Source organism: Lepidochelys kempii, unplaced genomic scaffold (genome assembly GCF_965140285.1).
Source record: "Lepidochelys kempii isolate rLepKem1 unplaced genomic scaffold, rLepKem1.hap1 scaffold_96, whole genome shotgun sequence".
NCBI classification, from domain to species: domain Eukaryota; kingdom Metazoa; phylum Chordata; order Testudines; family Cheloniidae; genus Lepidochelys; species Lepidochelys kempii.
In genome coordinates, this window is record NW_027621940.1 from 400037 (window position 1) to 420638 (window position 20602).

Sequence of the window (20602 nt, forward strand, 5' to 3'; positions counted from 1 at the left end):
TTACAAGGAGCACAGATTTGAACATGAATTTTTTTTTCCTTTGGGGCTGCTGATAAGCAGGTTTCCAAGTAGTTGGAGGTTTTTTGCTTTGATTTGGGGCCAGAGCAGAGACAAAGGGAATTGTCTTTTTCTGTAGGCTGACAATCACTATCAGAGAATAGGTATCCTATTCCAGCACAGCAAAATTTTACAGCCAAGTTTTGTTTGTTTATTTCCAAACCTCGGGTGTAAAGTTAGTTAAAAACAGAGAGGTTAGGATGACAGAATCCATGGATCAAGAAACGCTGGAATTAGCCAGATTTCAGGCTGAGGGAAAAACAAAAGGAACATGAAAGACAGATAGAACTCATGCGGCTGGAGAAGGAGGTACAGGAGGTTGCCCACAGGAGGGAAATGGAGGCAAGGAAGCATGTGGAGGAGGAGAAGGAAAAAGAGAGGCAGCATGTGGAGGAGGAGGAGGAGAAAGAGAGGAAGCATGAACTGGAAATGGAGAAGGTAAAGACTCAGCAGAATATACCAACAAACCCTAGCAATCCTTCTCCAGGTACCACTTCCCATCCTAGAAAGTTCCCCACCTACAAGGCAGGCAATGATACCAAGGCCTTCTTAGAAAACTTCAAAAGGGCCTGCCTTGGGTACAGCATCTCTACAGACCAATACATGGTAGAGCTGAGGCCGCAGCTCAGTGGACCCTGAGCTGAGGTGGTGGCAGAAATGCCAAAAGAACACATGAACAAGTATGAACTGTTTAAATCCAAGGCGAGAGTCAGAACGGGGATAACACCCGAGCATTCTCGTCGGAGGTTCAGAGTGCTAAGGTGGAAACCAGATGTGTCATTTACCAGACATGCCTACCACATTGTGAAACACTGGGGTCCCTGGATATCAGGAGCAAGTGTAGAATCTCCAATAAATTTGCCCTTCCTAATGCAAATGGAAAAATTCTTAGAGGGTGTTCCTGAGGAAATAGAAAAATACATCCTTGATGGGAAGCCCAAAACTGTAATCGAGGCAGGAGAGATTGGAGACAGATGGGTAGAGGTGGCAGAGAAGAAAAAATATAGCACAGTTGGAGCGGAGACCAGAAGGGACAACCCCAGACCACACCCTATTACCGGGGGCCGCCCAAGGCCCCACCTACCTCCCAAAGAATCCTCCAAACACCTTATCGTCCCACCACCCCATTCTCCAGCAACCCACCTCACCCCAGTGACCCGTCAGCTGGACGATGTTTTAAATGTAACGAGCTGGGGCATGTAAAGGCCAACTGCCCCAAGAACCCCAACAGATTACAGTTCATTGCACCAGAATCACACCAAAGATCCGCAGGCCCAGATACCTCCCAGATACCCTTGGAGTGGAGGGAAACTGTGAGTGTGGGCGGGAAGAAGGTCACCGCGTGGAGGGACACCGGAGCACAAGTGTCAGCTATCCATGCTTCCTTAGTGGACTCCAATTTAATCAACCCAGAGATCCAAGTGACGATTCAACCCTTCAAGTCCCACTCTTTCCATTTGCCTACAGCCAAATTGCCTGTCCAGTACCAGGGCTGGTCAGGAACTTGGACTTTTGCAGTCGATGATGATTATCCCATCCCCATGCTGTTGGGGGAAGACTTGGCCAATCATGTGAAGCGGGCCAAGAGGGTGGGAATGGTCACCCGCAGCCAGGCTAAACAAGCCATGAGGCCAAGCTCTGTTCCGGAAACTTCTCTCAGGACCCGGTCAGAGGTGATGGACCTGGACCCCAGGACAATGTCTGCAACAGCACTAGTGGATCCAGTCCCAGAGACCCAGACGGAACCAGTCCCAGAACCGGAACCAGAGGAACAACCAGCACCAGACCCACTGCCAGCACTGAATCCAGTACTTGCAACCTCAACACCAGAGGGCCCCACCGAACCTGAACCAGCAGCAGCCCATAACCCTACACAAGAGGCTCAGCCAGAGCCTGAACCCTAACATAGTCTCCCAGCGGAGAGCGGTTCACAGTCAACGGAAACAGCCCCATCCCCTACATTGCTTCCAGAAGGACCAAGCATAGGTCCACAATCCAATGAGGAACTGATGTCTCCAGCATCAAGGGAACAGTTCCAGACCGAACAGGAAGAGGATGAAAACCTCCAGAGAGCTTGGACGGCAGCACGGAGCAACCCACCGCCTCTCAGCTCTTCTATTCGATCCAGGTTTGTTGTAGAAAGAGGACTTTTATACAAAGAAACTCTTTCTGGTGGACACCAGGAAGACTGGCATCCTCAGAGACAGTTGGTAGTTCCAACTAAATACCGGGCCAAGCTCTTGAGCTTAGCCCACGATCACCCTAGTGGCAATGCTGGGCTGAACAGGACCAAATACCATTTGGGGGGGGCATTCCACTGGGAGGGAATGGGCAAGGATGTTTCTACCTATGTCCGGTCTTGTGAAGGATGCCAAAGAGTGGGAAAACCCCAAGACCAGGTGAAAGCCCTTCTCCAACCACTCCCCATCATTGAAGTTCCATTTCAGTGAGTAGCTGTGGATATTCTGGGTCCTTTTCTGAAAAAGACACCCAGAGGGAAGCAGTACAGACTGCTTCATGGATTTTGGACTGCTTTCATGGATTTTGCCACCCGATGGCCGGAAGCAGTAGGTCTAAGCAACCCCAGGGCTAAAAGTGTGTGCCAGGCACTAGCAGACATTTTTGCCAGGGTAGGTTGGCCCTCCGACATCCTCACAGGTGCAGGGACTAATTTCCTGGCAGGAACTATGGAAAACCTCTGGGAAGTTCATGGGGTAAATCATTTGGTTGCCACTCCTTACCACCATCAAACAAACGGCATGGTGGAGAAGTTTAATGGGACTTTGGGGGCCATGATCCATAAATTCGTAAATGAGCACTCCAACGATCGGGACCTAGTGTTGCAGCAGTTGCTCTTTGCCTACAGAGCTGTACATCCCAGTTTAGGGTTTTCCCCACTTGAACTTGTATATGGCCGTGAGGTTAAGGGGCCATTACAGTCGGTGAAGCAGCAATGGGAGGGACTTACACCTTCTCCAGGAACTAACATTCTGGACTTTGTAACCAACCTACAAAACACCCTCCGAACCTCTTTAGCCCTTGCTAAAGAAAACTTACAGGATGCTCAAAAAGAGCAAAAAGCCTGGTATGATAAACATGTCAGAGAGCGTTCCTTCAAAGTAGGGGACCAGGTCATGGTCTTAAAGGTGCTCCTGGCCCATAAAATGGAAGCATCGTGGGAAGGGCCATTCATGGTCCAGGAGCTCCTGGGAGCTGTTAATTACCTCATAGCATTCCCACCTCCAACCGAAAGCCTAAGGTGTACCATATTTATTCTTTAAAGCCCTTTTTTTCCAGAGAATTAAAGGTTTGTCAGTTTCCAGCCCAGGGAGGAGACGACGCTGAGTGGCCTGAAGGTGTCTATTACGAAGGGAAAAGTGAACCTCTCCATGACCCTTGGGCGTATGCAGTGACAGCAGACCAAGGAGCTGTGCGCAAGCTATGCGCCGACATTCTCATCCACCCCAGGACTGACTGAACGGGCATACCGCTCCATTGACACAGGGAATGCTCGCCCAATTAAAGTCCAACCTTACTGGGTGTCTCCTCAAGCTAAAACTCCTGTAGACCGGGAGATCCAGGATATGTTACAGAGTGCATGGGCATCTCCAGTGGTTCTAGTTCCCAAACCAGATGGGAAGATACGTTTTTGCGTGGACTACCATAAGCTAAACGCTGTAACTCGCCCAGACAACTATCCAATGCCACGCACAGATGAACTATTAGAGAAACTGGGGCGGGCCCAATTCATCTCTACCTTGGACTTAACCAAGGGATACTGGCAGGTACCGCTAGATGAATCCGCCAAGGAAAGGTCAGCCTTCATCGCACATCTCGGGCTGTATGAATTTAATGTCCTCCCTTTCGGGCTGCGGAATGCACCCGCCACTTTCCAAAGACTTGTAGATGGTCTCCTAGCGGGATTAGGAGAATATGCAGTCGCCTACCTTGACGATGAGGCCATATTTTCAGATTCCTGGGCAGAACACCTGGAACATCTACAAAAAGTCCTTGAGCGCATAAGGGAGGCAGGACTAACTGTTAAGGTTAAGAAGTGTCAAAAAGGCCTAAACAGAGTGACTTACCTTGGACACCAGGTGGGTCAAGGAACTGTCAGCGCCCTACAAGCCAAAGTGGATGCTATCCAAAAATGGCCTGTCCCAAAGTCAAAGAAACAGGTTCAATCCTTCTTAGGCTTGGCTGGTTATTACAGACGATTTGTACCGCAATACAGCCAAATCGCCGCCCCACTAACAGACCTAACCAAAAAGAAACAGCCAAATGCCGTTCAGTGGACCAAAAAGTGTCAGGAGGCCTTTAACCAGCTTAAAGCGACACTCATGTCTGACCCTGTACTAAGGGCCCCAGACTTTGACAAACCGTTCCTAGTAACCACAGATGCGTCCAAGCATGGTGTGGGAGCAGTTTTAATGCAGAAAGGACCGGATCAAGAATTCCACCCTGTAGTGTTTCTCAGCAAAAAACTTTCTGAGAGGGAAAACAACTGGTCAGTCAGTGAAAAAGAATGTTCTCCATTGTCTAGGTCCTGGAAAAGCTACGCCCATACGTTTGGGGATGGCATTTCCACCTGCAAACCGACCATGCTGCACTACAGTGGCTTCATACCGCTACGGGAAATAACAAAATACTTCTTCGGTGGAGTTTAGCTCTCCAAGATTTTGATTTCGACATCCAACACATCTCAGGAGCTTCTCACAAAGTGGCTGATGCACTCTTCCATGAAAGTTTCCCACAATCAACTGGTTAAAATCGTCCTTGAGATGTGGAAAAGATTGTTAGTCTGTACTTGGTAGTATATTTAGAGGTGCATGTGTCTTATTAACTCTGTTTTTCCTAAAGCTCCAGGAAGAAATAACAAGGGAGCGTTTCACCCTAGCTGAGATTTGGGGGGCGTGTCATAAATATAAAGGGAAGGGTAAACCCCTTTAAAATCCCTCCTGCCAGAGGAAAATTCCTCTCACCTGTAAAGGGTTAAGAAGCTAAAGGTAACCTCGCTGGCACCTGACGAAAACGACCAATGAGGAGACAAGATACTTTCAAAAGCTGGGAGGAGGGAGAAAAACAAAGGGTCTGTGTCTGTCTGTATGCTGCTTTTGCCGGGGATAGAAAAGGAATGGAGTCTTCGTACTTTTAGTAAGTAATCTAGCTTGGTATGTGTTAGATTATGATTTCTTTAATTGGCTGAGAAAAGAATTGTGATGAGTAGAATGACTATTCCCGTCTGTGTGTCTTTTTTGTAACTTAAGGTTTTGCCTAGAGGGAATCTCTATGTTTTGAATGTAATTACTCTGTAAGGTATCTACCATCCTGATTTTACAGAGGTGATTCCTTCACTTCTATTAAAAGTCTTCTTGTAAGAAAACGGAATGCTTTCTCATCGTTCTAAGATCCAAGGGTTTGGGTCTGTGGTCACCTATGCAAATTGGTGAGGATTTGTACCAAACCTTCCCCAGGAAGTGGGGTGCAAGTGTTGGGAGCATTTTGGGGGAAAGACGTGTCCAAACTACATTTCCCAGTAAACACAGATAAAGTTTGGTGGTGGCAGTGGAAATCCAAGGGCAAAGGGTAAAATTAATGTGTACCTTGGGGAAGTTTTAACCTAAGCTGGTGAAGGTAAGCTTAGGAGGTTTTCATGCAGGTCCCCACATCTGTACCCTAGAGTCCAGAGTGGAGAAGGAACCTTGAGAACGGCGTAGGGATGCTAACGAAGAACTTTAGCACCAGAAAAATGCTGACCGCAAAGGCAGGGGCCATCGCGTGTGCTGACCACCGCGTTCCTCCCTCCCCCAATCGAAGGCAAAGCCCATGTGGGTGGGGACCCTGCCACCTTGTTCTCTGGGAGAAGAGGCTATAAGGATGGATTGAGGGAACACTGCCTCGCTGGGCTGGCTGGACTCTTACAGGGACCGGAACCGGATGCAAAGCGGGGATCCCTGGGGCCCGTCTGGGGGCACTTGAAAAGACTTAGAAAAATGGCAGTTTCTCCCATCACCGCCACCGTTTGGAATTACAGACTGCGACTCACCTGGGCATGAATTTTACCTGCTTTAACCCCTTGTGACCCTCATTCCCTTTCCTTAGCTCACGACCCTTTCGCGAGTTTCCTACAGACCTGGCTGCCAGCGTTGCCTTTGGTGGAGGATCTGGGGTCCCGTGGCTCTGGGGTAAGTGACCGGTCTCCTGGGGCTGGGAACAACCTGGGTGGGCTGGTTTGGGGTGTACGTGACCTTTCCTCACAAAGTCCGGCTTGTCTGAGAGTCTCTGAGGGGACTGGCTGTGACTCCGGGGTCAGACGGGGGCAGCGATCCAGGAGTTCACGCTGGGTGAAATCTGCTCACAGAGCACCACCGGTTGGGGGGATCTGCCCTGTTCCCTGACACCTTCCCTGAGCCCGGCACTCCCAGTGGAGCCGCTCCAGAGAGCGGGACGAACTGAGCCCTGCAAAATCAACCTAGAAGGACATTTCTCCCCTCCAGGGCTTTCCCGCCCTCCTGGACAGCTGGGTGAGCCACGGCCTCTCCTTCCCACAGCCCTCCTTCCCCAGGGAAGATCAGAGATCATAGGCGGTACTTTCCCCACAACTCGCTTTATTCAGCCAATGCACAAAAGGAACCCGCAATCTCCCCCAAAGAGAAGCAGCAGTCAGTGGCTGCTGAAGGGAGGTGCACTGCAGCCCGGCACGCAGCAGAAGGGGAGGATGCCAGCCCGGGCCTCAGGGCTCCCCGATGCCTCCACTGGCCTTTGGAGCTGGGTAGCACTCGGCCTGGCTCAGCATCTCCGGCATGCCCTGGGCGTATTTCTTCACCAACGCTATCTTCACGCAGGCGCCAGGGGAGCCACATCCAGCCGCAGTATTCCTCATTTTGATGTGACCTGGACAGGGGGAGAGACGTGATCGGGGGTTCCCAATTCCCCCCCCACCCCGACCCTCATGAGGTCTCTCACACACTCCCCTCCCAGCAGGACTGCACCCGGCTCTGCAGGCAGACTGGGGTCTAGTGCTCAGAGCAAGGGGCATGGAACAACATGAGAACATAAGAGGAATGGCCCTCCTGGGTCACCCCAAAGGTCCATCCAACCCAGTATCCTCTGGCCAATGCCAGGTGCCCCAGAGGGAATGAACAGAACAGGGAATCATCCAATGATCCATACCCTGTCGCCCATTCCCAGCTCCTGGCAAACAGAGGCTAGGGCCACCTTCCCTGCCCATCCTGGCTCATAGCCACAGATGGGCCTGTCCTCCAGGAACTTCTCTAGTTCCTGTTTGAACCCTGTTATAATCTGCGCCTTCACAACTTCCCCCGGCAATGAGTCCCACAGGTTTCTTGTGCGTTGTGTGAAGCAGTACTTCCTTTGGTTTGTTTTATACCTGCTGCCTGTGGTGACCCCTCGTTCTTATGTTAGGAGGAGTAAATAACACTTCCTTCTTTACTTCCTCCACACGCTTCAACCTTCTTTAGACCTCGATCATATCCCCCCTTTGCCGTTTCATTTCCAAGGTGAAGAGTCCCACTCTTATTAATCTCTCCTCATATGGCAGCCATTCCATCCCCCTCATCATTTTGGTTGGCATTTTCTGAAGCCTTTCCAATTCCAATAGATCTTTTTTGAGACAGGGCGACCACATCCGTCCGCAGTGTTCAAGCTGTGGGCGTCCCATGGATTTATATTGAGGCAACACGATCTTTGGGGTTAGATCTCTGTCCTATTCTCTGTCCCTTTATGAATGATTCCCAGCATTCTGTTTGCTTTTTTGACGGCCGCTGCACATGGAGTGGATGATTTCAGAGAACTCTCCACAGTGACTCCAAGATCTTTCTTGAGTGGTAAATTCGACCCATTATTGTGTATGTCTACTTGGGATTACGTTTGCCCATGTGCATTACTTTGCATTTATCAACACTGAATTTCCTCTGCCATTTTGTTGCCCAGTCACCCAGTTCTGAGAGACCCTTTAGTACCTCTTCACAGTCTGCTTTGGACTTTAATATCTTGAGTAGGTTTGTATCTTCTGCAAATTTTGCCACCTCACTATTACCCTTTTTTCCAGAACATTTCGGAATTTGGTGAATAGCACTGGGCCCAGTGCAGATCCCTGGGGGACTCCCACTATTTACCTCTCTCCCTTCTGAAAACTGACCATTTCTTCCTACCCTTTTTTCCCTTTCTTTTAACCAGTTACTGAGCCATGAGAGGATTTTATCGCATGACAGCTCACTTTGCTTAAGAGCCTTTGGTGAGGGACGCTTTCTGAAAATCTAAGTACACTATATCCATGGGATCCCCCTTGTCCACACTCTTGTTGACCCCCTCAGAGAATTCTCGTACACTGGTGAGGCATGATTTCCCTTTACCGAAACCATGTTGACCCTTCCACAACAAATTATGTTCATCTATGTGGCTGACAGTTCTCTTCTTTTCTATAGTTTCAATGAGTTTGCCCTGTCCTGAAGTCAGACTTATTGGCCTGTAGTTGCCGGGATCACCTCTGGAGCCCTGTAGCCAGACAGCCCCCCCCCCCCGCCCCCCTCAGACCAGCATTGCTGGAAACACAGGAGGAAGCCGGAACAGGGCACTTAACATATATTCCAGCACAGCCTTTGAAGCTGTGAAAAGCACAGGTGTGCTGCTACAATGTGCCTCTGGGAACAGATACAAGGATTAAGCTCACAGCAGGCAGAGGCCCTGTGACAGACATGGCTCTTAGCCCCTACTAAATAGCGTGATGCACGCACCCCAACATCCTAGGTGGGAAAATATTTACCCTGATAAAAGAAATGTCCAGTAGTCGACACTTATTGTTTCTCTCCCTTGCAAGTGTAAACTACTCTTGCGAAAGCTGGTGTCACCCAGACAGACCAGCCCCAATTTGGCATAAGAAAGGAGAAAGAGAATAAAGGAGTACAGAGGTATAAGTAGGGGACCTACTGCACCATGATTTTGGAGTGCTTTTCACTATCTATCTGCTGGTCAGATAAGTGACAGCCTCCCAAGGCTTCTGCAGCTAAGAGGGTCCCTAAGCCTTGTCCCTTATTCGTCTTTCCGCAGAATTGAGTGACCGATCCTGGCTTGGCACCGCTGGAATCGAGAGATGCAAGGAGGGTAAGAAGCACCCACACCTGATCTCGTATCTTTAGTGTACACATATTTTGAAATAGAGCTTTATACTTTGTTTTCTTTCTTTGGGATTGTGGCTTCAGTTTGTAACCTGTTTGTGTGTGTAACATCTTTACATTTAAATAAGTAGGCACTAGCAATTTTGTAACCACATGATTAGAATCTAGCTTAATAAATTTTGGTAACCATTTGTGCATAAGCCTGACTTGTTTTCTCTGGTTTACTGTAAAGCAGCCAACACAATTAAAGAACCTCAGCCGTTTTGGCTCTAAAGCCTGGCCATTAGGTGGGAGTACTAAGAGCCTTGCGTTGAGTTGTGCCGCCTCCATGGGGCAAACTCTTGGGGCACCTGTCAGTCAATCCTGGCTGCCCGCTGCGAAGGAGCTCTGAGCTCTAGCAGTTAAAGTCACGGGTCGTTAGGACCTTGGGGCATCCGTCAGCCTAGCCCGGGCTGCCCGCCGCGAAGGGACAGTGCGTCCTAGCGGTTAAAGTCACGGATGGTATAAACGGGCACAGCTGGCACCTCACCAAACATCCTTGGCCATCGGCTAACAAGCCCTTTTTCGAAACAGGTGTGTCATTAGCTGTCCTCCAGCCAGTTGAGACAGAAGCTGATTTAAATGGTAGGTTACAAACCACAGTTAGTCGTTCTGTAATTTGACATTTGAGTTCCCTCCGAACTCTTGGGCGAATCCCATCTGGTCCTGGTGACTTATTACTGTTTAATTTATCAATTTCTTGCAAAAACTCCTGTAATGACTCCTCAATCTGGGACAGTTCCTCAGATTTGTCACCAAAACAGAATGGCTCCGATTTGGGAATCTCCCTCCCATCCTCAGCCGTGAAGACTGATGCAGAGAATTCATTTAGTTTCTCCGCAGTGGCCTTATCCTCCTTGGGTGCTCCTTTGGCATCTCGGCAAGTAGGACTCCTGGGTTCTCTCTGCAACTCTGCCAGGGGAGTGGAGTCTAGTGGGTCAGAGCAAGGGGGTCTGGGACTAAGCCGGGACACCTGGGCTCCACCTCGTACTCTGTGTTCAGACCCCGCCCGCATCTGGAGGACTTACCCAGTCTTAACATCCCAGATTCCACAACACAATGGTCCGCGGTGCCGGTGCAGGCCAAGACCCCCTTCCCGTTCCAGAGATGTGGCCCCAGTCTGAGGAACAACGGGCACTGCCGGCCGTTGGGGACGGAGCTCACAGTTGGAACTAAGAACAGTCAGACACACACAGTCAGCCAAGGGTGGGGAGTCACCACACATTGGGCTCAATCCCAGCTCGGGGAAGGGAGTGGGGTCTAGTGGTTAGGAATGGGGGCTTTGGGCTGGGAGCCAGGACTCCTGGGTTCTCTCCAGGCAGGTGTGGCCAGAGCAGGGCTCTAGGTTTGCAGCAGACACACACCTGGGATGGCCCCGGCGTTGCAGCCGTCGGTGTCACAGCAGGCGATGTTCGCCCACACGGTGACATTGTGCGGGTAGGTGAGCGAGAAGGGGCCGGGCTCACAGTTCTTGGGCTCCAGGCACGATTTACCCGTGTAGGAGAAGGAGTTTCCCTCTGTGGAAGGGAAACAGAGCATCACCTCTGAGCTCCCCAATGGACCCCCAGCCGCTCCATCCTCCCCTTTCGTTCCATCCACCCCACCCCCAACTAATCTCATCTCCCCACCCCCCGCGATAAAATCCTCTCTTCTGTCTGATCCAGGCCCCACAGCCACCCACTGCAATACCCCATCTCATCCCATCCCCCGTCAATGACATTATCATTCCAGACTGAGCAGTCCCTGCTCCTGGAGAGGAGCGGAGACTATTGGTTAGAGTAGGGGGACGAGCTGGGAGCCAGGATTCCTGGGTTCGACCCCTGGCTTCAGGAGGACAATGGTGTCTACACTTAGTAGGAATCTTCTTTCACTCACCCAGCCTGATCTCTGCCACGACGGTGATGCAGGTCCCTTCCGAGGGGGCGCAGGGCTGCAGGGGGCCGGAGCATGATTGCTCTCTGGACGCACACACCTCGCATTGCAGAGCGCTCCCTGGAGGTTGGAAAAATCCATTCTCAGTACAAACCCCAGCTCCACACCCCTCCTCAGGCAGTGCCCGTGGGCGAAATACCACCAGCAACCAAGAGGTGGCGCTGTGGGAGTTGTTACCACCAATGCCTCCTCACTGAACGTGTGGGCAGGCAGATCTTGGAGAAATGCCACCTGCTTTTGCAGCAGTTTTGCCCAGTTCCATTTAACTCTCCGGATGGGGAAAGGCATCTTGCTAGCTGGTCATTTGTATCTGACTCAATGCTGCAGACAAGTCTGTTTGCTGCCTGAGTGTCTGTGGCTAGAATACATTTTCCGCTGCTGACGTGGCTATCTGGGGTGCAGCTTGTGCCTGTGAACAAACCCCACACGTCTGTGTAGACAGAAAAACAAGAATTCGGCTGTTCTGAAGAGGGGTTTCTGCCTGGCTTTGTGGTGAACCTTTCACACACACACACACCCTGCCGTCACTCTCTGCTCCAGGCCTCTGCCTCTCAGAGTTACGTCAGCTCAGCCACACTCGACTTCAGCCCACTTTTCATCGCTGATCCTGCCAATTCTCTTCTTCAGAATACGATTCACGCTTGTTAAGCCTTTGGATTAATGGCTGTTCGTCTCCAGCCAGCGATCCCAGGAGCATCAACTCTTTCCTCTCCAGAGCGTGGGGGCCTTTAAATTCATTACATGAGCATAAGGTAGTTTTAAGAAAGAAAGAAAGATTTTCCCACTTTGGTTTTTTTAGAGCATTCATGTGGAAACATCACTTAAACCTCAGAACACCTTCCCCGCCCCTTCTATGTCCCTAGATGGTTGCAAAGTTATATTATCCCTATCAAAGAAATATGGAAACTGAGGTAGAAAAAAGATGTGTTCAATTCAGGGTTAGAACCAAGAAGACAGCTGAGAAGTCCTCACTCCTGACTCCCAGCCCACTCTAACCCACGAGATCCCACACCTCTTTCAGAGCCACGGACAGAGCCCGGGAGTCCTGATTTGCAGCCATCTCTGCTCAAACTCACTGCACCCCACCCCGCTTCGACAGCTGGGGAATGAGCCCAGAAGTCCTGGCTCCCAGCCCCCACCCGTTGCACCCCCATTCCCCTTTCAAACCCGGGGAATGAAGCCAGGAGTCCTGGCAGGAATCTCAGCGCTGACAGGCAGGGGAACATTTCTAGGCAGGATGACATGTGGACGGGGGTGCTGCTCCTCATCGGGATGACCCCAAGCTCGGGCGAGAGATGGAGGAGGAACGAGAAGAAGGAAGGACAGACGGACTCAGACCCGCTGGCCAGGCCCCTAGCGTGGGCTGTGGGAGTCCCAGACTCCAATCCCTGCTCTCCCCATGTCAGCCGGGGGACGTGGCACCGGGTTTTCCTCTTGCTGGTTTTACCCACAAATTCCATCCTGACCCCAGAATCCGCCATCCACAGCGGCACGTTCCCCAAGTGAATTCCCGACCCCACCACCCGGCTCCCTGTGCCCGGGGACGGACGGGATTCACCTGTGGCCAGGAGAGCGGACAGCAGACAGAGGGGCAGAGCCACCCACATGGTGCCTGGATGTTAGCTGCAGTGACAGAACAGTGAGGAAGCCTCTGGCTGTGGTTTTATCCAGCAGGTTGGCAAATACCTGCCCCCTGGGGGATCGGCTGGGGCTGCCCCATGACATCCTGGTGGACCCGGAGATGGGAGATTTCACAACCCTGCATGTGACTTTGGCTGATCAGGTGATGCAATGTGTCTTGAGGCCAATTCCCTTGTGCGTTAGTGGAGATCAGTGGTTCTCAGCCAGCGGTCCGTGTACTGCAGGGTACACACATGTCTTCCAGGGGGTACATCAGCTTATCTTGATGTTTGCCTCATTTTACAACAGGCCAGATATAAAGCACTAGTGAAGTCAGTACGAGCTAAAATTTCCTGACACAATGACTTGTTTGTGCAGCTCTATGTACTATCCACTGAACTGTACGAACAATATTTATATCCCAGTGGAGTTATCTTATCATTACACGGGGGAACTGAGAAAGGAAGCTATTTGTCAGTCACAATGTGGCCGTGACACTTATGTATTTTTATAATAACATAAGAAAGGACCTGTCATAAATATAAACGGAAGAGGATCCACCTTTCTTTCCCCGGTGCTATAAAATACCCCATGGCCAGTGGCAAAACACTTTCACCTGTTGTCATAAATAGAAAGGGAAGGGTAAACTCCTTTATAATCCCTCCTCTCCAGAGGAAAAATCCTCTCACCTGTAAAGGGTTAAGAAGCTAAAGGTAACCTCGCTGGCACCTGACCAAAATGACCAATGAGGAGATAAGATACTTTCAAAAGCTGGGAGGAGGGAGAAAAACAAAGGGTCTGTGTCTGTCTGTGTGATGCTTTTGCTGGGGACAGAACAGGAATGGACTCTTAGAACTTAGTAAGTAATCTAGCTAGGTATGTGTTAGCTTATGATTTCTTTAAATGGCTGAGAAAATAGCTGTGCTGAACAGAATGGATATTCCTGTCTGTGTGTCTTTTTGTAACTTAAGGTTTTGCCTTGAGGGATTCTCTCTGTTTTGAATCTAATTCCCCTGTAAGGTATTTGCCATCCTGATTTTACAGAGGTGATTCTTTTCTACTTCTATTAAAAGTCTTCTTGTAAGGAAACTCAATGCTTTTTCATTGTTCTAAGATCCAAGGGTTTGGGTCTGTGGTCACCTATGCAAATTGGTGAGGTTTGTACCAAACCTTCCCCAGGAAGTGGGGTGCAAGGGTTGGGAGGATTTGGGGGGAAAGGCGTGTCCAAACTACCTTTCCCAGTAAACCCAGTTAAAGTTTGGTGGTGGCAGTAGAAATCTAGGGGCAAAGGACAAAATTAATTTGTACCTTGGGGAAGTTTTCACCGAAACTGATGAAAGTAAGCTTAGGAGGTTTTCATGCAGGTCCCCACATCTGTACCCTAGAGTTCAGAGTGGGAAGGAACCTTGACATGGTGGCAGAGTGGTGGGATTAACCTGAAATCATTTTGAGATCAATTTGAGATTTTTTTGAACCAGAAAAACGGATTTTAAAAAGGAAATATTTTTTTTCCTTTGGGGCTGCTGGAAAGGAGGTCCAACTGAAAGCAACTAGTTTTTTCTCTGCTTTGGGGCCAGAGCAGAGACAAAAGGGGATTATCTTTGTGAATTGCAGGTTTTCTTTGCCTGGAGGCAGAGAAGTTAATCTCCTGCAGGGAAATGCACAGTCTTCGAAAACCTGAGGTTTTGTTTCCCCCTACAACTAAATGGGAGGGGGGGGTGTTCTACCCATTTCCCTGGAGACAAAAGTGGCAGGGGTTTGTTTTTTTTTAGGATTCTGATTTTTTTTTTTAAGAAGGAGCACAGATTTGAACACGAATTTTTTTTTCCTTTGGGGCTGCTGATAAGCAGGTTTCTAAGTAGTTGGAGGTTTTTTGCTTTGATTTGGGGCCAGAGCAGAGACAAAGGGAATTGTCTTTTTCTGTAGGCTGACAATCACTAACAGAGAATAGGTATCCTATTCCAGCACAGCAAAATTTTACAGCCAAGTTTTGTTTGTTTGTTTATTTCCAAACCTCGGCTGTAAAGTTAGTTAAAAACAGAGAGGTTCGGATGACAGAATCCACGGCTCAAGAAACGCTGGAATTAGCCAGTTTTCAGGCTGAGGAAAAACAAAAGGAACATGAAAGACAGATAGAACTCATGCGGCTGGAGAAGGAGGTACAGGAGGCTGCCCACAGGAGGGAAATGGAGGCAAGGAAGCATGTGGAGGAGGAGAAGGAAAAAGAGAGGAAGCATGAACTGGAGATGGAGCAAGTAAAGACTCAGCAGAATATACCAACAAACCCTAGCAATCCTTCTCCAGGTAGCACTTCCCATCCCAGAAAGTTCCCCACCTACAAGGCAGGCGATGATACCGAGGCCTTCTTAGAAAACTTCAAAAGGGCCTGCCTTGGGTACAGCATCCCTACAGACCAATACATGGTAGAGCTGAGGCCGCAGCTCAGTGGACAATTAGCTGAGGTGGCGGCTGAAATGGCTAAAGAACACATGAACAAGTATGAACTGTTTAAATCCAAGGTGAGAGTCAGAATGGGGATAACACCCAAGCATTCTCGTCGGAGCTTCAGAGCCCTAAGGTGGAAACCAGACGTGTCATTTACCCGACATGCCTACCACATTGTAAATCACTGGGATGCCTGGATATCAGGAGCAAGTGTTGAATCTCCAGTAAATTTGCCCTTCCTAATGCAAATGGAACAATTCTTAGAGGGTGTTCCTGAGGAAATAGAAAGATACATCCTAGATGGGAAGCCCAAAACTGTAATCGAGGCAGGAGAGATCGGAGCCAGATGGGTGCAGGTGGCAGAGAAGAAGAAAACTTGTCGCAGTTGGAGCAGAGACCAGAAGGGACAACCCCAGACCACACCCTATTACCGGGGGTCACCCAAGGCCCCACCTACCTCCCAAAGAACCCTCCAGACACCTTATCATCCCACCACCCCGTTCTCCAGCAACCCACCTCGCCCCAGTGACCCCTCAGCTGGACGATGTTTTAAATGTAACGGGCTGGGGCAAGTAAAGGCCAACTGCCCCAAGAACCCCAACAGATTACAGTTCATTGCACCGGAATCACACCAAAGATCCGCAGGCCCAGATACCTCCCAGATACCCTTGGAGTGGAGGGAAACTGTGAGTGTGGGCAGGAAGAAGGTCACCGCGTGGAGGGACACCGGAGCACAAGTGTCAGCTATCCATGCTTCCTTAGTGGACCCCAATTTAATCAACCCAGAGATCCAAGTGACGATTCAACCCTTCAAGTCCCACTCTTTCCATTTGCCTACAGCCAAATTGCCTGTCCAGTACCAGGGCTGGTCAGGAACGTGGACTTTTGCAGTCGATGATGATTATCCCATCCCCATGCTGTTGGGGGAAGACTTGGCCAATCATGTGAAGTGGGCCAAGAGGGTGGGAATGGTCACCCGCAGCCAGGCTAAACGAGCCGTGAGGCCTAGCTCTGTTCAGGAAACTTCTCTCAGGACCCGGTCAGAGGTGATGGACCCGGACCCCAGGCCAATGTCTGCAACAGTACTAGTGGATCCAGTCCCAGAGACCCAGACGGAACCAGTCCCAGAACCTGAGGAACAACCAGCACCAGACCCATTGCTAGCACTGAATCCAGTACTTGCAACCTCAACACCAGAGGGCCCCACCGAACCTGAACCAGCAGCAGCCCATAACCCTACACAAGAGGCTCAGCCAGAGCCAGAACCCCAATATAGTGTCCCAGCGGAGAGCGGTTCACAGTCAACGGAAACAGCCCCATCCCCTACATTGCTTCCAGAGGGACCAAGCATAGGTCCACAATCCAATGAGGAACTGATGTCTCCAGCATCAAGGGAACAGTTCCAGACGAACAGGAAGAGGATGAAAGCCTCCAGAGCGCTTGGACGGCAGCACGGAGCAATGCACCGCCTCTCAGCTCTTCTAATCGATCCAGGTTTGTTGTAGAAAGAAGACTTTTATACAAGGAAACTCCTTCTGGTGGACACCAGGAAGACTGGCATCCTCAGAGACAGTTGGTAGGTCCAACTAAATACCAGGCCAAGATCTTGAGCTTTCCCCACGATCACCATAGTGGCCATGCTGGGCTGAACAGGACCAAAGACCGTTTGGGGGGGGCATTCCACTGGGAGGGAATGGGCAAGGATGTTTCTACATATGTCCGGTCTTGTGAAGTATGCCAAAGAGTGGGAAAACCCCAAGACCAGGTCAAAGCCCTTCTCCAACCACTCCCCATCATTGAAGTTCCATTTCAGTGAGTAGCTGTGGATATTCTGGGTCCTTTTCCGAAAAAGACACCCAGAGGGAAGCAGTACAGACTGACTTTCATGGATTTTGCCACCTGATGGCCGGAAGCAGTAACTCTAAGAAACCCCAGGGCTAAAAGTGTGTGCCAGGCACTAGCAGACATTTTTGCCAGGGTAGGTTGGCCCTCCGACATCCTCACAGGTGCAGGGACTAATTTCCTGGCAGGAACTATGGAAAACCTCTGGGAAGCTCATGGGGTAAGTCACTTGGTTGCCACTCCTTACCACCATCAAACAAACGGCATGGTGGAGAAGTTTAAGGGGACTTTGGGGACCATGATACGTAAATTCGTAAATGAGCACTCCAATGATTGGGACCTAGTGTTGCAGCAGTTGCTCTTTGCCTACAGAGCTGTACCACATCCCAGTTTAGGGTTTTCCCCATTTGAACTTGTATATGGCTGTGAGGTTAAGGGGCCATTACAGTCGGTGAAGCAGCAATGGGAGGGATTTACACCTTCTCCAGGAACATAACATTCTGGACTTTGTAACCAACCTACAAAACACCCTCCGAACCTCTTTAGCCCTTGCTAAAGAAAACTTACAGGATGCTCAAAAAGAGCAAAAAGCCTGGTATGATAAACATGCCAGAGAGCGTTCCTTCAAAGTAGGGGACCAGGTCATGGTCTTAAGGCGCTCCAGGCCTATAAAATGGAAGCATCGTGGGAAGGGCCATTCACAGTCCAGGAGCGCCTGGGAGCTGTTAATTATCTCATAGCATTCCCCACCTCCAACCAAAAGCCTAAGGTGTACCATATTAATTCTCTAAAGCCCTTTTATTCCAGAGAATTAAAGCTTTGTCAGTTTACAGCCCAGAGAGGAGACGACGCTGAGTGGCCTGAAGGTGTCTACTACGAAGGGAAAAGTGCTGGTGTGGAAGAGGTGAACCTCTCCATGACGCTTGGGCTTATGCAGCGACAGAAGATCCAGGAGCTGTGTACTAGCTACGCGCCGACGTATCATTGTATCAGACAATGTATACCTTCAGATCAGCGGCACTGCTATGGGTACCCGCATGGCCCCACAGTATGCCAACATTTTTATGGCTGATTTAGAACAACGCTTCCTCAGCTCTCGTCCCCTAACGCCCCTACTCTACTTGCGCTATATTGATGACATCTTCATCATCTGGACCCATGGAAAAGAAGCCCTTGAGGAATTCCGCCATGATTTCAACAATTTCCATCCCACCATCAACCTCAGCCTGGTCCAGTCCACACAAGAGATCCACTTCCTGGACACTACAGTGCTCATAAACAATGGTCACATAAACACCACCCTATACCGGAAGCCTACTGACCGCTATTCCTTCCTGCATGCCTCCAGCTTTCACCCTGACCACACCACACGATCCATCGTCTACAGCCAAGCTCTGCGATACAACCACATTTGCTCCAACCCCTCAGACAGAGACAAACACCTTCAAGATCTCTGTCAAGCTTTCTTACAACTACAATACCCATCTGCGGAAGTAAAGAAACAGATTGATAGAGCCAGAAGAGTTCCCAGAAGTTACCTACTACAGGACAGGCCTAACAAAGAAAATAACAGAACGCCACTAGCCGTCACCTTCAGCCCCCAACTAAAACCCCTCCAATGCATTATTAAGGATCTACAACCTATCCTGAAGGATGACCCAACACTCTCACACATCTTGGGAGACAGGCCAGTCCTTGCCAACAGATAGCCCCGCAACCTGAAGCAAATACTCACCAACAACCACATACCACACAACAGAACCACTAACCCAGGAACTTATCCTTGCAACAAAGCCCGTTGCCAACTCTGCCCACATATCTATTCAGGGGACACCATCACAGGGCCTAATAACATCAGCCACACGATCAGAGGCTCGTTCAGCTGCACATCCACCAATGTGATCTATGCCATCATGTGCCAGCAATGCCCCTCTGCCATGTACATTGGTCAAACTGGACAGTCTCTACGTAAAAGAATAAATGGACACAAATCAGATGTCAAGAATTATAAGATTCATAAACCAGTCGGAGAACACTTCAATCTCTCTGGTCACGCAATCACAGACATGAAGGTCGCTATCTTAAAACAAAAAAACTTCAAATCCAGACTCCAGCGAGAAACTGCTGAATTGGAATTCATTTGCAAATTGGATACTATTAATTTAGGCTTAAATAGAGACTGGGAGTGGCTAAGTCATTATGCAAGGTAGCCTATTTCCCCTTGTTTTTTCTCCCCCCTCCCCCCACCAGATGTTCTGGTTTAACTTGGATTTAAACTTGGAGAGTGGTCAGTTTGGATGAGCTATTACCAGCAGGATAGTGAGTTTATGTGTGTGGTTTTTGGGAGGGGGTGAGGGGGTGAGAGAACCTGGATTTGTGCAGGAAATGGCCCACCTTGATTATCATGCACATTGTGTAGAGAGTTGTCACTTTGGATGGGCTATCACCAGCAGGAGAGTGAATTTGTGTGGGGTTGGAGGGTGAGAAAACCTGGATTTGTGCTGGAAATGGCCCAACTTGATGATCACTTTAGATAAGCTATTACCAGCAGGACAGTGGGGTGGGAGGAGGTTTTGTTTCATATTTTCTGTGTGTATATAAAGTCTGCTGCAGTTTCCACGGTATGCATCCGATGAAGTGAGCTGTAGCTCACGAAAGCTCATGCTCAAATAAATTGGTTAGTCTCTAAGGTGCCACAAGTCCTCCTTTTCTCTATGTTTTGAATCTAATGTTTTGAAAGACAGGCAGGGCAGAAAAGGTGGGGGAGTCGCACTGTATGTAAGGGAGCAGTATGAATCCTCAGAGCTCCAGTATGAAACTGCAGGAAAACCCTGAGTGTCTCTGGATCAAGTTTAGAAGTGTGAGCAACAGGAGTGATGTAGTGGTGGGAGTCTGCTATAGACCGCCGGACCAGGGGGAGGAGGTGGACGAGGCTTTCTTCCGGCAACTCGCAGAAGCTACTAGATCGCATGCCCTGGTTCTCATGGGTGACTTTAATTTTCCTGATATCTGCTGGGAGAGCAATACAGCGGTGCACAGACAATCCAGGAAGTTTTTGGAAAGCGTAGGGGACAATTTCCTGGTGCAAGTGCTAGAGGAGCCAACTAGGGGGGAAGCTTTTCTTGACCTGCTGCTCACAAACCGGGAAGAATTAGTGGAGGAAGCAAAAGTGGATGGGAATCTGGGGGGCAGTGACCATGAGTTGGTTGAGTTCAGGATCCTGACGCAGAGAAGAAAGGTAAGCAGCAGGATACGGACCCTGGACTTCAGGAAAGCAGACTTCGACTCCCTCAGGGAACGGATGGCCAGGATCCCCTGGGGGACTAACATGAAGGGGAAAGGAGTCCAGGAGAGCTGGCTGTATTTCAAGGAATCCCTGTTGAGGTTACAGGGACAAACCATCCCGATGTGTCGAAAGAATAGTAAATATGGCAGGCAACCAGCTTGGCTTAACGGTGAAATCCTAGTGGATCTTAAACATAAAAAAGAAGCTTACAAGAAGTGGAAGGTTGGACATATGACCAGGGATG